Source organism: Pseudomyrmex gracilis, unplaced genomic scaffold, assembly GCF_002006095.1.
Source record: "Pseudomyrmex gracilis isolate BER0280 unplaced genomic scaffold, ASM200609v1 scaffold_105, whole genome shotgun sequence".
In the NCBI taxonomy this organism is placed as follows: Eukaryota; Metazoa; Arthropoda; class Insecta; order Hymenoptera; family Formicidae; genus Pseudomyrmex; species Pseudomyrmex gracilis.
In genome coordinates, this window is record NW_018020689.1 from 369,958 (window position 1) to 394,125 (window position 24,168).

At 44.8% G+C, this 24,168-nt stretch overlaps 1 protein-coding gene across 2 annotated transcripts in view; it reads right to left on the reverse strand.

Annotated features, from left to right (window-relative positions):
• The window catches only part of LOC109856020 (frizzled-2-like), a 64,546-nt gene that overhangs the window by 32,092 nt on the left and 8,286 nt on the right, over window positions 1-24,168 (reverse strand). The window contains exon 1 of one of the 2 annotated variants that reach the window (XM_020430824.1): window positions 16,179-16,958. The exons of the other annotated variant lie outside the window; for it this stretch is intronic. The gene's annotated coding sequence lies outside the window, so the exon portion shown is untranslated. Of the gene's footprint in view, window positions 1-16,178; window positions 16,959-24,168 lie in introns of those variants that run through there. 2 annotated transcript variants of the gene reach the window in all.

The following is a 24,168-nucleotide window of genomic DNA, read 5'->3' on the forward strand; positions in this document are numbered from 1 at the left end:
GCCGGAGGATACACACACGTACAGATTCAATTTATATCTCATTAACTTGTGTAATCCGCTTTCAGCGATGTATATAATCTTGAATAAAATCTTCAAAAGTTATACTTTTTAAGTGCACATATGTTCACCGTATAATTGTTTGATACGTTTGAAAACAAGTTTTAAGACATGGTTATTGCGCGCAACGCAATATCATTACATTTGTTAAACAACGGAGCACCGAGGCCGTAATAAAGTCCGAAAAAAAATTACCTTGTCACGTAAAGTCAGCGCGGTGTAGTAAAAGTTGTAACGACGTCGACTTTATGCGATCATCCACCGGTAGATCTCGGCCGAGAGAGCGATCCGGATACGTCGTACTGTGTATACGACAAAGCGGGATCCCTCGTATGCCATTTCGTGCGCGCGACACACTACGCTCTCGCGGTCTCTCTCTCTCTCTCTCTCTCTCTCTCTCTCTCTCTTTCGATAATCGACGCCTGAATCGAAGCGAGGTGGAAATGCATCGGACATATATACGTACTCGTGGCTTACCCGTGCCGCGTCCTGTAATAAAGTCGTAACAGACGGCGCCCCGTAAATTTGACAGAATACTGTGACGCGCGGCCAAGCCCCTTTCGGTTTGTAGTAAGGCCTGTGGCCGGTGATCAGCCTGAAATTTACCGACATGTCGGCTCTCATCGTATATAAACCGCGTGCGCGCATGTGCCCCTCGGCGTGTAACCTCGCGCGCATGCTGCCGTATATCCCGCGCGTATATTTAATATTTATCAGAGGAACGCGTCGATCCGCTCTAACTACACCACCGCTACACGGTATCCGCATCAGACACCAGGGACGGATACGCGCTGTAATCTTCCGGTATACGCCTCTCGCGCGGGCCTGCCCATTCGCAATTAATTTTGCTGACGGCCGTTTTACGGCACTACAGTTTTTATGTACATTAAAATGGACCATTAAAAGCGCGGACATGCGAGAATGTAGCGCGTAAAACGGAAACTCTGTTATACGACGCGTACATTTTTACGCTCACTCCGGATCCCCCAACATTCCTCGCGATACACGTACGGACTTACCTTGAATGAGTTTCACTTGGATTTTTCTTAGCAAAAGTGTACCAGTAGTGATGTTAATTTTAAAATAAAATTTGTGAGTATAAACACACAGTTAAAGTAAACAAGAAATTTGATTATTTAAGTGTACATATCTAAATTTTTTCGAAACTCTTTAAGTTCGACTTCCTGTGAGTGAAAAACGACATTAAGAAAGTACATTTCGAGCATTTGATAACCTAAATTATTGAGTTTTTTACACTTTGTTCAGAGATATCCTCCTATCTGCGGCCACTTTGGATTTCTTCCATTCTTTCCGTGCCAAAGATATAACCAAGATACGACTAAGCAAAGAAAGCATCTCGGAACGAGAGATGGTGAATATTTGAAAATCTTTCAAAACTGACGATTAACTTTCATTATCCTACCTGCGAAGGGTGTCGCTGATTGTTAATTCAGTGAAATGTCGAATCAGATATGACCGCAAAAAAATGACTTTAACGAAAAGACGAAATGAATAATTAAATAGAGTGGATAACGTTGTTAGAAATATTACGAGATTATATTAAGTTCAATATCCCGTGGCGAAGATAACCCCGTTTTATCTCTCTTTGCGTAACTACGGTAGTCCCGAAGAAAAATTCACACAACCACACGCACAGCTCTCTCCTAGAGCCTCTTTCGACAATCGTACATAAAGAAATCACTGTGTCGTGTAAGCTACGTGGTGGTCTGCATTTATTTGAGCATCGACTGTGAAGCGAGATAAATAATGATAAGGCGAGAAGACATGCGACACACAATGTGGCTTACGATAGAGAAAGTCATGCTCAAAGAGTTTTAACGCGTCATGCCACATATCTTTAATGACCTGTAAACATGCATGTGTGTATTTACAGAATAATTATCGCACAATTAACACCGATCTCGAAATTGCGAAAGAGCATTTATGACGTACGAGATAATTCTCAGATTAGAACGAAAAAATACGCGTATTCTCATCAATCCCGAGATTACACACACGCAACATTTCTCCAGTTCGAACCGCACTTAATTCTTTACAATAAGTAAAGAATTGCTTTAAATATGCGCGTTATCTTCTTGCGCATTATCTTTATCTGTAAATTTTAATTACGTTCTTTTTCGACGCCGAATTATCCTCGAACATATAAACACGTTATGTCAAATAGAGAGGCAAAACAATGGTTTCTTCGGAGCCGACAATGAAGAAACGATTTTTACAATTCATGCTATAAGAAAAAACACATATTGACTTGCAAAAAAGCTCGAGTGTTTGTTCAGCTTTAAAAAAAAAAAGAAAGAAAACGTTAAGTACAACATACATGTCTTGATAAAAAAATTGTGATTTTAGAATTCTAACAATCCCAAACACAACAAATGAGTTAAATCTGTTTCGTCTTGATATATTGATTTCTCTGTGAAATCTCGTAGCGCGAAGTACCAGCATTATAAATCGAAAGACTCTTTTGATGTTCAGATCATTCGCGCTTGACCTGATTCAGTGGCTAATGTTACACAACGTCTTTTTGTGCTGCTTGGTTATTAATAGCCTAGTGACCGCGTTATGAGACAATATAATCACGCTCAAATAATGTTTCTTTTCTTTCTCGATGACGTATCGTGGAATTTTTTGCGAGCGACAAATATTGTACACGCTTTTCTTGAATTGCAAAACGGAAAGCGTCGAACAGCGTCGAAAAGAATATATCGTGCGCGTTCAAAGCTCTTGAGACACAATTATTATACTTTGAAAGAATATGTACGGTAATTCGAAAAGAGTGTTCGTCAGTTATTGCGCTCTCAAAACTTTTTTCATGTCAACGTAAGCAAAAATAAAACTGACTTATACAATATTCCACGAAGGGAGATATCTTGCTTCGGCAACGGGATCCGTGGTTACCGCGGGACACGTCGCGGCGAAGTGAAAAATCCCATGAATTATTTAAGATTGCGTTCCGTAGCTCACCGCAGTCAGTGTTATTTTAATTCGTGGCATATTTTCATATTCAAATGTGCGCTGCGCTCTAGCGGACCCTTCGAAAGAACGTCCATCTTCGATCGGCGATGAATAGACATTATGCGTCTTCTCTTTCCTTCTCTCCGTACTTCTTCTGTCCCCGGGTTCTCTTCGATCACCCTGTCCCTCGCGTTTCTCGCCTCGTCAGATGATCGTCATGTCGGCTTTGGACGACAAGCGGAAGCAAGCACTCCGAGCAGAAGAAATTCACAAAAAGAGAGAGAGAGAGAGAGAGAGAGAGTGCGCGCGCAAACACATACAGAAAAAAAGTGCGTACAACAGAGGCATTTCATATTCACGAGGCGTAAAAACAATCGTGTAAGAACGCGTTGCGTTACATATAAATCGGACGCTAAAAAAAAATTTGATTAGAAATGTCGGTTTACATTCTGGAACAAGTCACGCGGCTGTAAATTTCCGCGTACGTACACATGCGATCTCGAAGAGATGAATCGCGCAAAGTTTAGCCATTTCGCCTACGCGCGGATTTCATAATTTACAACTTTTTTTTATGTATATTTTACCACCGACCACGAATCGATTTCACGACTGTCTCACGAACGACGCGCCAGATGCCTGAGATGCTATTTCTGAACAACTCGCGCGCGCGCGAGCCATTGTGCGTCTTCGCCATTGAATATCGACGCTTATTGCTTGCGAACGGATCGCGAGAAAATTATATTCCTCGAAATACGAAACTTGCAATCAGCTTCCAGGTGCCGCGAGCGGATCAAAATGTCGCTCGAATTTTTCTCAATCGCGTTCAGGGGGATCGATTAAATATCACCGGGAAATTCGAGACTCGAAATAAACTGGTTACACGATACCGCGCTGTCACGTCTCGGACTCGCAGCGCGAGAAAATTTCCTTCCAAGCTGGACTCTACTGGGTGGGGAGAGGAAGAAAGAAGGAAAAAAAATCATCTTCAAAATCGGAAACCTGAGATGTACCTAAAAGCATCTTTCCTTGGAGCTCTTTTATGACTCATAAGTCTTTAGTTTTTTGAACTAGCAGTTTGCGAGAGCGCATAATCTGCATCGGCGCGATATATGTGATTTCTTTATTATTCATAAATATTCATAAGTGTATAAAATAAGATAATTATGATATAATTTTCTCTTATAATAAAAGTATATGTGACTTGTGTCGTCGAGATTTGCGTCGGCACGGTTAATAAAAAACTTGATCTATCTTTCTTCTTCTCCCTGCCTTTTTCAAGGTATGGGATATTTGATTGCAGATCGCAAAATGAATTATCGGTGTTATCTCTCTACTTGTGTTCCGCTTAACAACAAAACCGAATCGTACATCGCGGCTCCGAATCCGATAGCGCGACTGGATTAGCGTGTACACAGAATGAATCGCTCGTTCGACGGGGTCCGCTCGCAGCGGGTTGGAGGACGCGCGATGTCCTGGAAGTGGTTCGGAGAGTGTCTGTGAGAAGCTCGTAGGATCAACTGGTTGAATGTATAACGAGAGAACACGAGCGCGATGAGGAAACGAACGGGACGGGGAGCGAGTTAGAGAAGGACGGCCGACAAAAGAAAGAACCGGAGACCGGGAAGGAACGCGAGAAGAGGACCACGGGAAAATAGAATGAAAGAGCAAGAGTCGAGAACGGACTTGTAGAGATCCTACGTACGGGCCCCATGTTCCTTGTACGCCACACGCTGAGTGACTTATGACAAGCGATATCGCAGTGGTGCTCATTGCGAGACTTCGCGGCGCCCCCGAAGACGTTCATACGGTTACGGGATTTATTAGTGCCATTAGCACGGATGGTTTTATAAGGGCAGCGCACGCTACGTTTGAATTCTGTCCGTAGCCATCTGCAAGTAACTTCCGACTATCTCTCACTTCGCTGTAGTAGATCCTATTACGAGGCACCATTTTGGTCGTCGGCTGGCGTTTCGGGTGAAACGAGACACTAGCCACTCGCTCAGGCGAGAGGACGTTGCAAGCGTCGCGGAAGATAAATACGAGTAAAAAAAGGAAGCGACACATGACATGTCGGTTGTTAGTCAAAAAAAAAAAAAAAAAAAAAATGGTGAATAATATACAGCGGTTGTATTGCGCTTTTGACCGTGCGCGCATTCGCGCTGATAACTTCGCGCTTCGCATTCGTCAGAAGCACGCGATGCAGCGCCGCGACAATGGCGAAACAGAATTACACACGCTGCATATATACGATTGTTGATCAAAAAGAACAGAAATTTTTAGTTATTAAAACGATATTACCGGCAATAACAAAACACGCGGCACGAAGCGGCACATCAGCGGCAATAAATAAACTTTATTCCCCCCGTTGTGGAGACATTAAGATGCAATCTCGTGTTCTCTAAGTTCCCATGGAACCTCTGACTGCGCAATCATCTCTCGCTGCTGGCAACGACATTTTTCAAAGCAAAGACGTACTTGAATTCATCGGCAATATTAACATTCTCTTCCCCTTCTGAAAAAGATTCATGGCTCAATCTTCATCTACTAATTAATCTCAGACACGGGAGAGATTTATGCGGCAAAGTAATTTTACACAAAACAGTTACACGCGTTTTTCAATTCCTAACAGACACTGGAACATCTCGTCAGTCTTCCCTGACTGATCGTAACAAGATACATGCGCGGCGTGACACCACGTCCCGAAACTTTCCGAATAGACCGCTTCGAATTTAAATAGTAGGTAAGTCCCGGTCACGTTTTCTTCGAATGCGGTTATCTTCAAACATGTCTCTTTTTAAATCTACCACAGTTTCCATTTACAAGTCGCTTACAAAAGGGTGCTGACATCAGCGCATGAATTTACAATTCGAAAGAAATATGGTCACAATGCGTAGGTGGACAACGACAACAACATCGAGCTAAAACAACAAGCAGTACTCGAGACAGTCCGACATAAGAGGCGCCATCGGGCTTAAGACAGCTGCCAGATATGGGGGCAGTTTGAGGATAGGATAGGTAACGGCATAGTGGCCACTGTAGGAAAATTGTCCCAACAATTTCTACCTGGTCCTCTCTTCTCGAAAAAAAAAAAAAAAAAAGGTCGACGAGTGTCCGGATCCTGATGTTTATCGTACGCCCGTATATGCACATCTTGAGAACTCGAACGGCAAAATACCATGTCTCTTGTATCTTAGGTGAAGCATCGCTTAACAAGGGAGAAATCCAAAGAGGGAGTAAAACGTTCCTTGTTGGCGCGTTGGAAGCAGTTGACAGGTGAGTCGCGAGGTTTGCTCGCTATTAAGTCTTTGAGAGAGCGGTTATACCCTCGAGAATCGCGCGAGACAAAAATAAAAGTTCCCAACAGCCCGTCCGATAGAGACGAACGATCGAGTTCTAATTTCTCTGCCGTAACAAAGGGCGATCCCGCGCGTGAAAGTTCCGCGTTTCATCGCGTGACCCGTCGCGCATGTCGTGAGTGTGTTCCGCACCTGGAGACTCCAGGAGAACATAAATCAATACGAACGAACGTCATAGAGGAAAAAACTTTCATCCAATCTATTTTATGTACGAGCAACAATAATTGACGCGTGAATTATGTAAATCTTTTCACGCGTATATAAATGATTTCGCGCGTGACTTTCTCTCCTTTTGAGGAAAAAAAAACTTCGCAATCGGACGGAAGAAGAAAGCGCTGACTTTAATTTTGTGAATTTTTCATAAATTTGGCACGAGAAAACGTTTCTGTAAAATATGTTTGACAAAATTTATGTTTGTTAAAACTTCAATGATATCATCAACTGCTGTATAAAATTAAACTACGTTTTGATGATACATGTACACTGTGAACGTTATTCGACATTCAATTAATATTAATTAACATGCGTACGCGTACACACACACGTACCTACGTACCTACGCGCGATTACCGGAAAGTTCAGTGAACATATATTCACACAGGCAAGGTCCTGCTCGGGATTTATTTGAGTGTACTCGACGGGACGCTCTCTCACCGGAGTGAGGTAGCAGCGACTGGGAATTGTGAAACGCGTACGCGAAGTGTTTTAAGGCGCCCCCTTTTCGTTTACGCACCCATAACAGAACAGGTGGCCACAATTGGCCCGCTCGTTTCTCTTTCCAATTACAATGTCGGACCCGGTCGACGACCGTTGTCACGCGCGGAGCCTGTCGCGCGCCAATTAATTTCGGAGCTCTTTAATCCGTGATACTCGTTACGCTTTTAAACGCCATAACTGTCACACGAGCGTCTTTGAAGTCTCGGCGAAATTCGCCAACCAAAGAAACATTTATTCGCGAACGATAATCGAATTAACTCTTCTCACGTGCGGATTTTGCAATAAAACTCGTGCTCACCCCGAAATTATATTACAAATTAACTTACACGCGCGAGCGCACATCGGAGTTAAAGTTAAATTGAACTAATATCATTTTCGCGTGCGATCCTCTTCCTCGATCCCTTCGGAACTTCGACTGATGAATTTCGAAAAGTGGAAGAGAAAGCGCAGCAATACAAAATGCGTGTGAGTGTGTGTGAAAGTTAAATATTTCTAATTATTCCGTCCAATCCATCATTCGAAACATGTCATATTGTTTTCTCTTCCACCTCTTTTTCTTCTCCTCGAAAAAGAAAGGTTTACGGCAGTTCTAGCGTAAATAAACACACCCGAGAGATTAGAATTGCAGAGCTCGTCTCACAAAAAAAAATACCGCAATTTCCACATTCTTATGCGAGATTAAGTGATTTGAACTGCGAGACATAAATAGCGCACACGTTTAACCGACACGTTTAACCGGTCGGCTATTGAAATAATACAGCGGCCGCGGCTGCTATTTGACGTATATGCCCGCGGGCATCCCTAGAGAATTCCGCGAATTGCGAGGTAACGTTATACGACAACCAATTACTGCCGGTTAATTTGTTGCATCGTCGCTCGGTAACTGCTCGCTCGCGCGCACGTGAATCACCCAACGCGCCGTGATATCTCCGCTTCGGCTTCGGCTTCGGAGAGAGAGAGAGAGAGAGAGAGGGATCCTGGCAATCCGCCAACCCCTCAGGCCCCGTTTTCTGCCCTCTCGCTTCTCTCTCTCTCTCCTTTCTCTCTCGCTCACTCTTGCTCTCTCGCTCTCGGCTTATTCCCGTGGTCGTAAGGGCGTAACTCCAATCGACCGTGGTTGATCGGACTTCCACCGACGCGCCCCCCATATATACCTCGAATATAATGTCGGCAGGAAAACGCGTAACTCCGTGAAAGTCGCGGACGACGACCGGGTCGATGGGTCGGCCGGTCGGCGGATTGAGTTACAACCGGGGGCGAAAAGGGACGCCCTTTCCGGGCCACTTGTGGTTCTTCGTTCACACCTCGTGTCCCTTCGCGTTTCTAAACCGCGCGGTAAAAAGACACTCACGAAGACGCGGACATGAACGTCGTCGTGCGAATGGTTCAGCGAATAAGCATAAGCGATAAAGGCAGCACGAAAGGTGGAGCCGGTTAAAGCGGAATTCACAGTATCGAATCGAACTCTCGAACTCGCAAGTCTCTTTATCTCAAGTTGTCGCGCGAGTTGTGCGAAGAAGAGTTCTTCTCGTAACTTTCCGTCACGCGATGTACACAAGTACTCGAAGAAGTTACGTGTTGAACGAAAGTGCGTCCGCGAAGTTCAGGGTCGAGATTTAGTTTGCTAGTGTGAATCCCGCTTAAGAGCAAACGGTCGCCGCAATGGCAGTGGATCGGGGAAGAATAAATTGCACGTGAAATCGGCGCGGCAATCTTGCGCGAGATATTAAACAGCGCGCCACACGTTTCGTTCTCGAGACATGAAAAACGGTTAACATGACTTTCTAGAAATTATTTGAACCTGTACGTCGAATAACTATTTTTCGTTCGTCGATTCTCTCTGCGTGATTTCCTTGTGTAGTCGAGCAATCTTGATGTGCTCGGCAGCCCTTTACACATACACACGTTTATCTCGCGCACCGCCTTTCGACCGGCCCTAATTGTACGTGTCACGCTGATCGATCACACCCTTTGCTTCGTAAATACGTATTTTTAACGCGTCAAACGATCGACAATGACTTTCAGTTTTGCCTAAATGCCGAAAGCTAACGTTTTATCACCTAGTCTCGCTTCTTGCAGAGAATACGAAGAGATGAATTACCACATATAAATATTATCGATTTGATTCCATGAACAGCTAGGCCAAGATATTCAATAAATATTTTAAAACTATTTTTTAATTTTCCGACTGCCACTGGAATGTCACTGGAATTTTTTTTATATTAGAAAGAGAAAGAGAGAGAGAGCTAACATTATTTATAATTTTTCTAAATACGGATTCTAATGATGAAAAAGACGAGAAATTAAGAGAAAAGGTAGAAAGAAATATATTTAGCAAAAAACTTGTTGGAGAAGAGAAAAGAAATTTGACGTGTGAAAGAAAACGTACTCAGTCGATAGCGCTCCATGTAATTCTATAAAAAAAATAGACGAGAGATATTTCGGTTTCCTAATCGTGGAAGCGAAAGAGCATCGCGGCATAAAAATCGCATATGCATCGATTGACATTTGTAGGTGAAAATCAAATGTTCAGCGGTTCTATTCTGAAAGCCGAAGTTTATTTAAGCGACACATACCAGTACGGAATCCCTAGTGTGGCGTTTGCCGTGTCTGCTGCCGTGACTTCAACGAAAGTTCGTTGCCCTTCGTGTTTCAACTCGAGCCCCGGTCGCTCCGCTCGCGCCAGCGAACAGCGACGGAGACAGTTAGAAATTCTTTTGAATATTCGACGGGCTTTGTACGACCTACCGCGCGACTTATCGAGGAAAGTCGTTAGCTACCGCGGTAAAGTGGTCGACGCATTGTTACGGTTCGCGGTGTTCGCAAAACGAATACACGGCGAAACTTTTCGACGGTGTAACTACGTCAGCGTCTCGATCATCGAATGCGAAGTCGATCGTTCGTTGCGGCGAGGAAGAAATCGCTATTCCGCCAACGTGGCCGAGGAGACGAACAACGTTGTTTTTTTCTTCTTTACACTGTGAATTCATGGAAGAGCTGAATTCGCGTGTTCCCCGACTTTCAAGAATCAATGCTGACGACGACGACGACGGAAAGCCGATGGACGTTGCAAGTTGGACGCGGCGAAGGGAGGAAGAAACGTACCGCACTCCGCGGTTGCATGGAAAAGGAGCCGCCGTGGGCTAAGTGAAATGGCGCGTGCCCAGTGGATTTCACGGTGCGTTAGTTACGGGCGCTCCCTGTCGCTACCTTGCACCCCTTTTCCTCTCTCTTTCTCTCTCTCTCTCTCTTTCTGTCTTTCTCTCACTCGTCCGTGTTCCTTCCCCCGCGTGCAAGCGCGGCAGCAGCCGCCTTTCCTGCACCTCGTTCACCATTCGTTCCTCTTCCACGATCTGCTTCTTCATCGAGCGCGCTTTGCGCGGCGCTTCGGCACGCTTGTGCTCCTCGCCGATAAATTGTCGGCGTGGAGTTGCTTCAGAGAGAAGCGGCCCTGGTTTCATTTCAATGTTCTACGTTTTTTTTGCTTCACGTATATTTTTGTACAGCAAGAGAAATTTTGCTTTTCTTTTTTGTTTACGTTTTACTGACATTTTATACCTACATTGCGAATGTATAAATTACTTTTAAACTTAAAATTCATGTCGCGTTTTCTGTTTTTTTTCGTATCGACAAGTGACAGAAAATTCTGTCATCGCTTCAACACATTTCTCTAGTAACTCAACACTGGAATTCGTAATCGGTTGTCGGACATTGCGATTATCTTGCACGAAGCAATGCTGCGGAAGCGCGCGCAGACGTTTCATTACTTTATTGCCGCACGGTAGACAATCTATCCGGTGAGCAACGAGACAATGAGACACGTGCCGTGCGTATAAATAATGGCAATTTAACCGCGGTTACGAGATACCTATCGTTCGTTTAGCAAGCAGAAGCGCTGCTACGTAATCTGCAGGATCGATGTGCAGCAAAGACGAGGGAGAAGGGGTAGCGCTGCAATTTCGAGTCACGAACTCCTTGTCACGGAGAGTAACGTCAAACCGAAACTCTCCCGACAGGGATGGAGAATATCTCGCATGAGAAGATATTTTCATTATGAAAATAAATGTTATTAGAAACACTGTAAGAAACAATGTAGTGGAATGTGTAGTGGAATGTGAAAAAATAAGTAAGAATAAATTTAATCTAAAAACTCCAAGAATACAAATTATAATAATTAAAACAATTGTATTCGTCCTCGTGAAATATAATAATAATGGGAGAGAGGTGGCCAGTACGAGGCAAAAACCAAATCTACGTTAACAAATTTCTTTATTCGTTGTATATACGTTGAGATTCAAAATTGAATCTTCTTCAGACTATACACAACAAATTCAAGATTATAATAATTAAAATTTACACTAAAAATTTAATCTTCTGACAAATAAAGAAAGAAAATAAAATTGAACTTTTATAAATTTTATTATTAGCACATTTCATCGTTTATCGACAAAATAGATAAAATTTTTGTCAAAACGTCACAAACATGATAAATTCTGTTTAATGACTGTTTTTTAACCTGTACGATCATTTATCTATATCATACAGATTAGATAGACGCGAGAAAGTTGTTTGTTTCTTGAAATCAATTTCTTGATGCGTCTTCAAACAAACGTTTCCTCGTCACGATCGCTCGAATTCGTGTTGTATGAAAACATACGCGACGCACCTGTCAACGCATAAAACTAATCTGGCGTGTCTAAAGGCAAACGACATAAGATCCGCTTTTCAGATCGCTTGAAATCCTGTTGTGACAGGGATTTAGCTACTTTTAAAACGCACACAACCTATAATCTCACCTATATATATATACGAAGGTCTTTTTTCCGATGAAACCGAACGTCGTTCTTCCGTTCTCGCTACGACGAGACATAACAATATTTTTACAGAATCGATTAATGCCAGCGTGCAAAGCATCAAAGAAAGATAACTGGATCTCCGATATTCCGGTCTGACATTTTCTCACACTTAGGACTAGAAAGCAAGAGGCAATAAAAAAAAAGAAGACCGTTAATGCATTCTGATAAGTGAGGGCTTAGCTTCTCTCGAATCTTACCGAAGAGAATATATTCACGAAATCTTCGTTTTTGGAACTAAAAATAGTTTATTAATCAACTCCCTGCTCAATATAGGTGTCACTGTATGTGTGTGTAAAAAAATTTCAATTCAAAATGTTCCTTTCTATTTCTCTAAATTTATCTGCTTTTTATCTTGTTACGTAAAACAAACATCATACAATATTTCCTAATTCCATACGTTCGCAACGAAGTTCGTCGACATGAGACCGTCTACCTACCTACCTACCTATATCTCGGCGTTTGAACCGCGAGCCAGTGGTAAACAGAGTGATTCGCATTCGTGATACGTCCGGTTCGAGCGTACGTAGTAATCCGCGCAACGAATGCATCTTCCTCTCGGCGCCGAAAACACGGGAAAGTCGTAGGAAAAAATTCCGTAGCTTCTGCGTGTTTCGCCGGCCTCGGACTTGTGCCCCGTGGCATACGAAAAGAGGCCGAGACACGACGTCGAATACTAATATACCAAACCGCTAGCGAAGGGACAAAAAAAAACAAAAAAAACAAAAAAAGACGCGACGAGGTGGCGCAGTTAGGGTGATTATACGGAGAAACGACGCGCGGGGACGGAGTTTAAGAACGCGAGAACGAACGAACGAGAAGCGCGCGACTGCGAATTTGCATGAAAATAATACTCGGTGGGTGACAATGATTTCTACGGGCGATATATCTCACGGCGCATTTCCGCGCGCGCGCTACCGAAATTCCGGCATCGTCGTCGTCGTCTCTCTCCTGTGGCAGTCGAACGACAACAAAGGCGCGCTAGCAGTGCTCTTTCGTGGGCGAGCTTGTTCGCGCAACTCCGATATGTATAATACATATGGAAGTGCGTTTTTTAACGAGCACACGTGCGTCTGTTCCTCTCGCGAAATATTACGGTGAATTTATGCGCGCACGGCCAAAGTGCGTGCATGCGTGCGTGAGCGTGTGTGTGTGGGTACGACCGGTTTACATATCCCTTTGACGTAGCGCTAATGGCGCTAGCGGTAATGCGACCGCGTCCTTCTTCTGTCGGTACTTCCGATAGATGGAACAAAACTGTGCCGGAACGATTACATCCGCGCGATCGCGACTAGACAGCGAGAAATCGAGAAGTGGTCTGCGAAGCTAGCGCAAAGTAAATACAGTAGTAGTTCTAGCGATTAAAGCAAAACAATTGCTCCGACAACAAAGTGAAATGTCAATTTCACGCCGCGTCACTTTGTCCGGAGCAAGTTCTCTTCGCGTATAATTTAACCGGTTTTATCGGATCTATAGTTCGAGAAAGAATTCCGCATTTGATATAATCGAAATTAGTTCTGATAATGAAAAAAAAAAAATCTTTGTCAGAATTAATATCAACAACTACTACCCATTGATGGGATGTTCAATCTCGCGGAAATTGTCTCGAGATTATATTTCTATATTCCCGCTTCTTATGTCGCGTGCTGTTTATCGCTTGTATCGTTCTTAATAATAAAGAGCCACGCGTTGCGGATTGAAGAAAGAATAAATATATATACACATGTACATGTCACATATATAAGCGTGACGCACACGAAATCGGCGGAAAGGATCAGACCGGATTCCACTTGGCGTCGAAGGGGATGCGATTCGGTTCGAATGGCCGATATTATACCCCCGGGCGGTAATTCGTATCGAGTTTTCCGCGCTGCCTGAGAACTCGATCGGAAACGCGATCAGGATGACGAAAGTAATCTTCGGCCGCGTCGAGCACGATCCTACGGTAAACAACCTGAGAGCTACTGTATTTGAGAAAAATCTCTTTCTCTTTCTCTTTCTCTCTCTCTCTCTCTCTCTCTCTCTCTCTCTCTCTCTCTCTTTCTCTTTCTCTCTCTCTGAAAACTGAAAAACTTTGTCTCTATATATAAGTATTCTACAAGTCATTTTTCGATCAAATCTGGTCAATACAAATAGCTGTTTCACGAAGTGTAATATGCACTGACATTTATAGCTCGTTGGCGATATTCTCATGAAAGAGATCGTATCAGCGAACGAAATCACGAAGCGGAGCTTCTCATCAGACAATATTTCATTGAAATAATACGCAGTAGAGAAAATATGTAAGTAAAAACAAATTGTAGCAACAAAAATATTAGCCGCTTATTTAAATGTCACGACCACACGTACGATATTCACAATATTTTATATGACGCATGAATTTTATATCTTTTTTGATCTCTGACAGCTTAAAAAGGAAATCCTCTTTGGATTTTGTTAGAACAAAAGCATATACACATACACACACGCGCGCGCGTTGCGGTTCTCGCTCTAATAAAATATATTCCATAGCGGTTATTGGCGCATATGAAAGCGGAATGACAAATGGGAAATAATCCGATGCGGCGGAAAATATGCAGCGAGATGTGCTGAATAAAAGCGATATCCTGGGGAGCGTTATTATCGTGCCTATGGGGAGTCAAAAGCGTACAAGACGGACGACATATCGGACGACAGTCGGCGCGAGCGCGAAACGCAAGCGGGGGCCATTTCCCGACCGACAAATGGCAATTTAACACCGTCTCGGTCGATATTTGAGCGACCCTTTGACCGTCGACGCTAATGCACGGTCTGCCCTTTATTTCCTGCTGTCACACCGGCGCGCGGCGGCGGCGGCGGCGATACGCGCGCGGACCCCATCTCGACATCGCCGCGTTCGCGTTCGCTGGAGCGCGGCTTTCCAAGCGTCCAGCTGCCCACGCGAGAGTTACGGCATGCACACGTAAAGGGGAACCACGCCTCCTCCCTCCGACTGAAGGATTTAATTACGAATTAATTGTGATGTACCGCACCGCGGCTAATTCCGCGCCCGATAATTCCGTCGGTAATTCGAACGACGCCTCGAATCGGTCTTTTTCCTCCCTTTCTGCACCCGAGACTCTTCTTCCGCGACAGCGCGTTCGTTACGAAAAACTTCGCCGCGAGCGGAAAAATCTCCCAAGAGTGTTTTTTCCGACGCTGAAGCACGCACTGGTTTTTTATCTCGATACGATCGCGACGAAGCACGACGGCCGCAAGTTTCATTTTCGGTGAGAGAGAGCGAGCGCGCGAGCTCATTCGCGCGAAGCACTCGTCGTGTGAAGTACTGCTGCGCAAGCGATAAGATCGTCGTGCAGAAGTGCACTGTCTGGTACATGACACTAATGAATGATCGAGTGCGGAACAAATTTCAGGTGATAAACCTCACAGCAAGAGAGAGAGAAACGGAGATTCTAGATACGGCGCGTGACATTCGCAACGGGAATGTAGACGCGAAAAGGATGTTTCTTGATCAATGTGACTTCACTCGAGAAATAAGAGAATAATTCGTATTAACGGTTCGTATGTACCGGTTGTTTATGAATATTCATGATTTGTGTGCATGCAACGAGTTGAGTTTAAATAAATTGTAAATAACCGCGAAGGCGTGCAACGAGATTGAAACTCGCTAATCTGATTAAACGCGATTGCTATCTGCGCGCGTGTTAATGGGCTTTTCTCATTAATCATTTTAATTAACAGCGATTAGATATGGACGGATTGTGTGCGATTTGCATTTGTACGTAACAACGACTGTGCATTTCCGCAAAGTTTTGCTGTGTGTAACAAGTTTTTATTGCCAGCACACGAGGCGAAATCGCATCGTCCATTTGTTAGTGCGTCAGGTAGTTTGATTTTTCCGGTTTGTGTCGCGTCAAGTTGGAGAGAGATAAGACACGGAAAATCTCGCTTCTACGTTCAAAATGAGAATTATTGTACAAGGAGGAGAATTTTGTCAAGATGATTATCTATACGCGTTTCTGCTCTCCTAATTGCTGTGGAAGACATTTGTCTTTTTCGCACGAAACTGTCTTGCTTCGTGGCAACGACTTAAGCGCGCGAAAATCATCCGCGAGATATTCGATTGCGCGGGGCAACTATAGTTAATTACGATAACGCATTATGTATAACAGCGCATTATCGTAATTAACTAGTTGTATAAAATATCGCTGGTTCTATACATTTCACTATCTCGGATTCTCACCTGACTGACGTTTCGATTAGATTACGCCACGCAACGTTGTTGACGACCGGGCTTCTTGGACGCGCCGCGACGCCCTCCTTCGTCTCCTCTTCTCCCGGCACGAAACTGTCTACTGATAATGTATCGATGTAGGCCCGCAGTTATCGCGCCGATTATCGGTTCACTATCCAGTTCACTGACGTCAAGTCACGACGAACGATCGTACGGATGATCGCTTTTCTCGTTTTTTTTTCTTCCCTCGTTTCCGACTCCTCTATTCTGTCGGACGAGCGCGCTTGGAAGAGATCGATTATGCCCTCGTGCGATATCGATATCACGGTGCAAGTGACGTCGATGTGATTTTCCTCTCAAGTAAGTCCGAACTCCCGCCGGGTCGTCACCTTCGATTCGTCTTAGTCGTTTTTCCTCAACAAATCGTTCCTCTCCCGGAGAATCGTTCGCCACTGCCTCGGGAGTCGTCGTCGTCGTCGTCGTCGTCGCTCCGGGCGAGAAGCTGCCCACGCGACGAGATTTATCTCCGCTCCGGAGTTGCGCGCGAAGCAAAAAAAAAAAAAAGAACGGAGGTCGGTTTATCTTCTCTCGAATCCGTGTTTGCGCGTGAAGTTACTCTCGTTGTCTCGCCGATTATACGCCGTGAGATTTATCGCCGCGGTCGGGAACAAGTCGCGAGATGACGATCCCGGGCGCGACGACGGTTTTAAAGAATCGCGCGACTACACAAGAGAGACAATTTTTGTCTCACGTCTTCCCACGTGTTGTCGTTTCGCGGTTGATGACGGTTTCGTGGACGCGCGATAAATGCACGCGGCTCACGGCGACGCACGCTTTTATCGACGCTCGGCGTCAGCTGCGCGCGTCCGCGTGTCGCCGTTCCTCTCCCCCCGTCCCGTGTTCGACGCGTTCCGCCTTCCTCCTCGACGCTCGTCGCACCGCGGATTTTCGAACACCCGTCGGCGCGTTCGATCGCGAGCGCGTGCGTGCCTACGCCCGCATTCGTCGCGACCTACTCTAAAGGGACATTCGGAAATTTGTATGTACGTCGCTCGCGCGACGTGTATGTGTTCCGGGTTCTTGTCACGTCCCCGCATCGCTAATGAACCAGCACGATTATGTAAAATTACGATCGATCGGACAGATGCAAACAATGAATTCTATGTGATCAAATAATATAATAGAAGCATTCAGAATATTATACAAGCGACTTCCTTGTCGAGCAGCGCGAGTATGACATAATTAACTCGAATTCTTCCGCCGGTTTTAGCATATAACGAACCAAGACTGACATTTCTACCATTTTTTTTCTCTAAAGCATAATTATATGACAGTTCTTAATGATACAGTCGTCTAAATGAAAAGGTGGAGGAATTTTTAGTTAAGATATTGCGCGCAATAAACAGCAATCATGTCACATCTAACGGAGTCGCGCGAAAGCGGACTCTTGTCCTGTCGCGAAGAACCAGACGATCAACCAGACGTCCTCGCAAAAACGTGGGCCTGCTTTAAGTAAGATATTAATATCCCGAGTGTCGCTGTTACATTCGCGTACTAAAAAACCAAGAACGACGAGCTCTCGAGGTGAGCACGTAGAAAATTACAAATCCGATTGATCAAGGATTTAAAATTGAAAATCTAAAAGATTAAAATCGCGTAAAACTTCTTTATCAAAGAATAATTAAGAGAATAACGGATCGTTAATTATTTCACGAGAGACGTACGAATGACGTAATTTTACAATTTTTACAGACACGCGGTTTTTTATCGTTGCTGAGTACACACAAAAGTACATTGCTCTTCAGCAAACCAGACTGTGTCTCTCGAAGCGCGAGAAGACTCGAATGCCGCATTACTACGACTGACGATAATGACGCTCGTAATTTTCAGCGATAGTGCTCGAAATGGCGATTGTCGTTACGAACTCACTCCCGGAGTAACGTCTTTCAAGACTGAGATACTAGCGCAAGTTATAATCCTCGTCATGGAAACTTGGCCTTTTAACTTTTACTTAACGAGTATCAACGAACGGTCGACCTGCTGAAACCGGCTCGGCAGGTAGCGTGAGCTAAGAAGAAGACGCAACGCGCGAAGATTAACCAAATCGGATTATGCGAAAACTTTGTTCGTGTCTTTTCGCGAGAACGCGCAGTTATAAAAGGATGATGGATAAAGGATTAACCTGTCGAGTCACAATATTTCTACCCGACCTTTGAATTCGCACATACAATTACATGAGAAACTTGTGAATGTGTGGCTACGAGTACAGTTCCGTGATTTCCTAAACATTTGAAATTTTTTTCATTTAAAGCGCGTAATATCGCTTTTGAAAACTGTCGGAAACAAATTTCGAAAGTCACCGCGACATCAAATATAAAAAAAAAAGTTAACAGAAATAAAATAAAGTGTAAGAAAAATTGTCGAGAAACGAACAATAGGTAATAATAAAGTGAATAGTTTGAACTTTCTAATTTTATTTCAAGAGAAGTGAACAAAGAGAAATATTGCTATTCGCTATTAATTACCGACGTTTCTTTCTCTCTCTCTCTTTCTCTCTCTTTCGGCCAGCAGAGGCGAGGTCAAGCAAGGGCTCGTAAAATCAATGAACTCGCTCAGTCGTGGTGCGAAGAAGCCGGGTATTGCGACGCGCCCCCTCGTCTCCTCAACGCGCCATGGCGCTCCTTCATCGTACCAGTCCCCTTTTTCTTCCGTTCGCGCTTTGCGCCGCGCGGCGCGTCTCTTCGGTATATTTCTGCCGTTCTCTATCGGCTCTCCGTTCTCTTCTGTCGTGAAAAAGAGAGTCCCGAAGAAAGAGAAAAGAAGAAGGTGGAGGAGGAGGAGGAGGAGAACGAGTAGCTCAGAAGGTAATCAAAGGGTGGGCGCACGCGTTCGCGAGTACTTGCGCCCCTTCGCCTGCCTCTCGAGGCACACACCCGCGGGAGCGTCGCCGAACAATCGTTTCGGTGGCTTTGAAGTTTCCCGCTCGCGCCCCTGGACCACCCCTCTCGACTCCCCTCTCCCTCAAGGCTCGTTCGCGTTGCCGTTCACAGCGAGAAAGAACGACGACCGGCGACACCGACGATGACAAGGGAGATAGGTCCTGGTGCTCACGTACGCACCTACGTCCGTTCCCCTCTCCTTCCCGTTACCCTTCACTCTTCCTTCTGTTTTCTCTCCCCGTTTTCTCGAGAGCGAGAGATACAGCGATAATCTCGTCGAACGTGCCTCCGACTGACAAAACGGGATCCAGATGGGGATGGATCGCTCAAGAGGCTAATTACAGTGTTTTTCTCTTGGAGATTCGCACGATGGTCATCGTGGTTGGATGATGGTACCTGCTTTGATTTATCCCCCTGTGCGAGGTTCCTGCATGCTAAAGTAAAAGAGAGAGAAGGAAAGAGCACGTTGATAGGGCGGCGAAGCTTTGTGGCGGCAATACGCGCGCGTGCTCTCGCTCTTATCCAAGTTCCTTTCGTATCGCTGGTCTAATCAACCGAAAGAAAGTTTCTCGTCCCGTTTCGTACCCTTCCTATCGTCTCTGTCGCTCTTTTGCGGATTCTCCCGTTCTCCGTTTCTAAATGTTCTTTTCCTATCTTTCTCTTCCTTTCACTGCTCCAGATTTTTGTTCTCATTCTCGATTCCCCCGTTATCTCTTCTCTCTTTTTGCTTTGTCTTCCTATATCGGAAGGAGGATCCGGGGCTTCCGATGCCACGTATGCAGAAAAGTTCGCGAAAGTGCCCACTTATTGTTCCCCAGTGGCAGTCGAGTGCAGCTTTGACGACAACGAGGTAATTAGTTCGTATTATACTTTGTGACATCGCAGAGAACGGCCGGCCAGAACGAAAGAGGTTTCCCCCTTCTCTCTCTCTCTTCCTCTCTCTCCCCCTACTCTTATCCTCGTTCGGTGGTTTTTATCTCACTCTGCTCCGAATCCTATTACAAATTGGGACCTCGCCGCTCTTCATTTGCGACGTAACTCCCACGTGCGTGCACGCCGAACGCAATCCATTCCCTTCTCTCGCTCTTTTTTTCCCCTCCCTCTTTCCTCTCTGTCTATTTCCATCTACTCGTCGTTTGCACGCTAATTTCCGTACAGATGGACGGAAGAGCAAAACGGAAAACGAACGATCGCTCGAGCCGAAAAGTCTTTGTCGTCGATGAAGGACGGTCGAGTGCGCGGCATAAAGTACGTTCGCTCGCGTACGCGGAAACAAAGGAAGGAAGAAATAAAAAAAAAAAAAATCCACGATAAAATGAGACCTTAATGAGTGCGCTTGTTTTGTTTTCATGAATTCGTAATTTTCGAGCACGCGTATCTCTCGTGAGGCGTGGGCGAAAAGGAATGGTTTCTCGATCTCCTCGAAGCCTCGTCACTGGCGAGCGCCGGCAAGAAACCCGATCTCAAAAGACGACGTGCAACTCACGTTCGCGATCCGGTGAGCGCGCGGGAATAATTTGGTTTTTTTTTTTTTACCGATGCGGAATGTTCTCGTTAACATCGAAGCAAAGAGCAATCGGAGCTGATAGCCGAAGGGTGGACCAAGGGGAAGGATTCTCAAAGACGTCACGCGGCCTAATTTTCCAACAGAAGGAGCACTTCTTACTTTGATGCGTCGGAACTCCAAGTTTCGTCAATGCGCTCTCTTTCTCTTTCTCTCATTAGAATTGCCGTTTCCACTTGTTACTTATTCGCGCGTGATGGATCTTTCCCGGCGGGAAAGAAAATCGCGACCGCGCAGAATGACGAGACCCGACAGAAGTTTTTTTGCGCTGTAATAAATCGCGTTGCGGTATCGTACGAAGCTTTATACTACCGCTATACAAAGAGAACGCTTTGCGGCCACACTCCCGCCCTCGCGCATACGCGAATTCGTTTACGTACGCTATCACGCTTGATTAGAGGGACTATTGGGGAAAAATGGAAAAAAAAGCCGAGATGGAAAAAATGGGTCGACAGCAATGACGGCTGAAACGAATCAAAGTGGAGTCCGTTTGAAAAGGGGAAGAAATATTCTCTCCCAATGTTTTTGCGGCGCTTGTCAAGCGACAAAGGACCCTCGCGACGTTTTCTCATGACTCTCTATCTCGAAGACGCAAGTGTAGATAGACAAAAAGAAAATACTTGTGTGTGTGTGTGTGAGTGGAAACAACTGTGGAAAGATATAACGTTATAGTAATTTTCCAGGAACGGCTATGCGGAGGCTGTTCTCTAATCATAGCTATATATCACGACTCGATTTTGTCAAGAGCCTTTGTAATGTCAAAATCCTTTGTGTTTCATGCAACTTCGTTTTCTTCCGAGTCTGTGGATTTCACAAACATCGCGAACTGCAAGTGAACGAATTTATCTGAGTTCTTTGGCAACCTTCGCGTCGAATTAGCGTTGAGACGGGCGTTGCACAGTCCGCTGCATACGAGTGTAATAGAAACGTATGGCGACGCGTTCTCTGGTGTGAGTACAAGCGCGCCCACAGGGACGCGACTTTCACGTAGAACGTAAGGGTTCCGTACGGCTGCTGCGCGCCTCCCTCTTGCTCGGCTCCGTTTCCACGCTTCTCCCGTACACGCGCGTTGACGCGACGCCGAGCGACGTCGATGAATTCTTTGATCCGCGCTGTAATTAGTTGGCAGCGGGCAATGCAACCGCCCGTCGTCGCCGTCGTGGCGTAAATAGCAGCAGCTACTATCGGATGGCGGCGAGGCAAGGTACACTCCGGTGAAGGGGTGAAGGGGTCGACGGCTTGGTGAAGAAGGGTAGCGAAAATGTTTTAGTGGCGATCAAAGTAGCCCGACTGCACCCCGCGCCGAGAGCTCCTGTATCGAGGAAATGCTTCGAGAAAAAGAAAGGATCCCTTCCCTACGGTCTCTCCGCGACACCGTCATTGACGACGGCAAGCAATATCCCAGACGAATGATGTATACGTACGTCATTGCTGAATAGACTTATTTTCACACGTCGATTATTTTCGACGTTAGAATAGAACTTTTAACATTTTTTTTTGTGAATTACGCACACAATATGTGTTTCAATATTGGATTTTAATTGTTCGGAACTTGTTTTATTATCGTTGGACAAAAATGCGAAGCAAAGTGAAAGCGCTTTTATATTTTTAGTTACTAGTTTTGTAATTTTAACAATGGCGTTTTTGTGAAATTTGCAATTCTTTGTGAAAAATGCAAGCGTTTAATGGCAGAACATTGAAAAATAATATTCTTGAGTGTAATACGCCAGAAGTCGGCGCTTGTGAGGCGCTTGTCAAGTGCGCCACTCCGCGCCCTTCCAAGTACCCGTCAGCGTTCTCGTCGTCGCCGCGATGCGAGACATTCTGTAACGCCGGCGGGTTGACGAAGACTCGAAACGTCTCGATGTGGTGGGAATTTAATGCATCTGTGTGGAGACCGAGTGCGCGCGAATAATCCGAGCGCCATTCGAATTTCTCGAGATCATCAGCGTCGAGAAATCGGTTTAGATTTTATACCCATAACTCGCGGTCCATTCCGGAAATCCGCACTGATGTTACAATATTCATCTCTCTCTCTTTCTCTCTCTCTCTCAGTGACATTGTACGAGATATTTGAAGAACAAAATCCTCATGTCTCATAAATTATACAAGTACGCATAAACTATGCACAAAGCAAGTTTATATTTTCATAATACGACTTGCTAAACCGTCGTGTGTGTACATACATACGTGTGCGCTATGGAATAATCCCCTTTTACATGTATGCGAATGTGGTATGTACGCGCGCGCAAAAAAAAAAACTATATATATATTTTTAACAATATATATCGACGTGAAAAAATTAAACGCGGTGAGAAAGATCAACAAGCGTAACGTGTACAAGTTTTGAGAAACAATAATCGGATATTTTTAGTAGATTATATTCCGCTGTCTCGTTTATCTTCAATTTGTATGACCAGACTACGTGACATATAAAAACTGAAATGTATTTTCTATAAATAACATTTTAAATTTCAGAAATTAATTTTTTCATTTGCATAAAAGATTTGTTTATTTTCGTGTGTTAAACTTCTTGCTCTCTCACACGTGTAAAATATAAATTTATAAATATATTACTCGTAGTGCTCTCTCTCTCTCTCTCTCTCTCTCTCTATTTTCTCTACTCTCGCTGAGAGAGGATAATTCTAATGCAGAGCGTGCAGTTGTGAGTAAGTGGATCGGTCTCGATATAACAACAGTCCTAAATCCGTTTTACGACGACGTCACGTCTCTCGAACTACTCTTCGCTCGACGATTATGGCGATGTTACATCCACGAGCGAAACGATCAGATCGCTGTAAACGGCTTTTCCTCTTGGTGCACCGAAAAGCGATGTAACCGCGATCGATTCGTTACAGCGAGCGGCCGCCGCGCCATGAATTCCGACGAAGTTCCCGGGGTCCGACCCCAGGCCCGATGTCGCATTAATGCATCGAAACGTAGTTACAGTTTCGTAACTCTATTTTGAGGGAAGCGTATGCACAGAGAAGAGAGGGGGTAGAGAGAAAGAGAGAGAGAGAGAGGGAGAGAGAGAGTAAAACGCTTTACGCGCACCCCCGATTTTCGTAATATTCCGCGGCGCACACAGATAACTGCGACGAGAGCCAACCCGGCTAGCTCAACGATGACGATGGGGAACGTCGACGTTCGTCGACGTTGGCGTCGACGCGGAATCGAATGTGAAGTGCGTCTGGTCGTTTCGCATAATGGCGAAATCATGAGCCCCCCTTTTTCACTCCCCGTATAACTACCGCGTTTGTCTCTCGCTTCGACGTCGAGAGCTCTCCGTTCTAGTTCGCTTAAAGTTCGGCTTAATTACGTCTATCGTTGATTGGCAGCTATGTCTTTAATTATTGACGAGCAGCGACGGATGCTTTAATGCAAAAAAAAAAAAAAAAAAATAACCGCATAATGTACAGTTAATTTGAACGATCCTCTTCCATTTCTCTCATGTCTCACATTTTGTGTGTACGCACATTAAAAATAATCATCATAT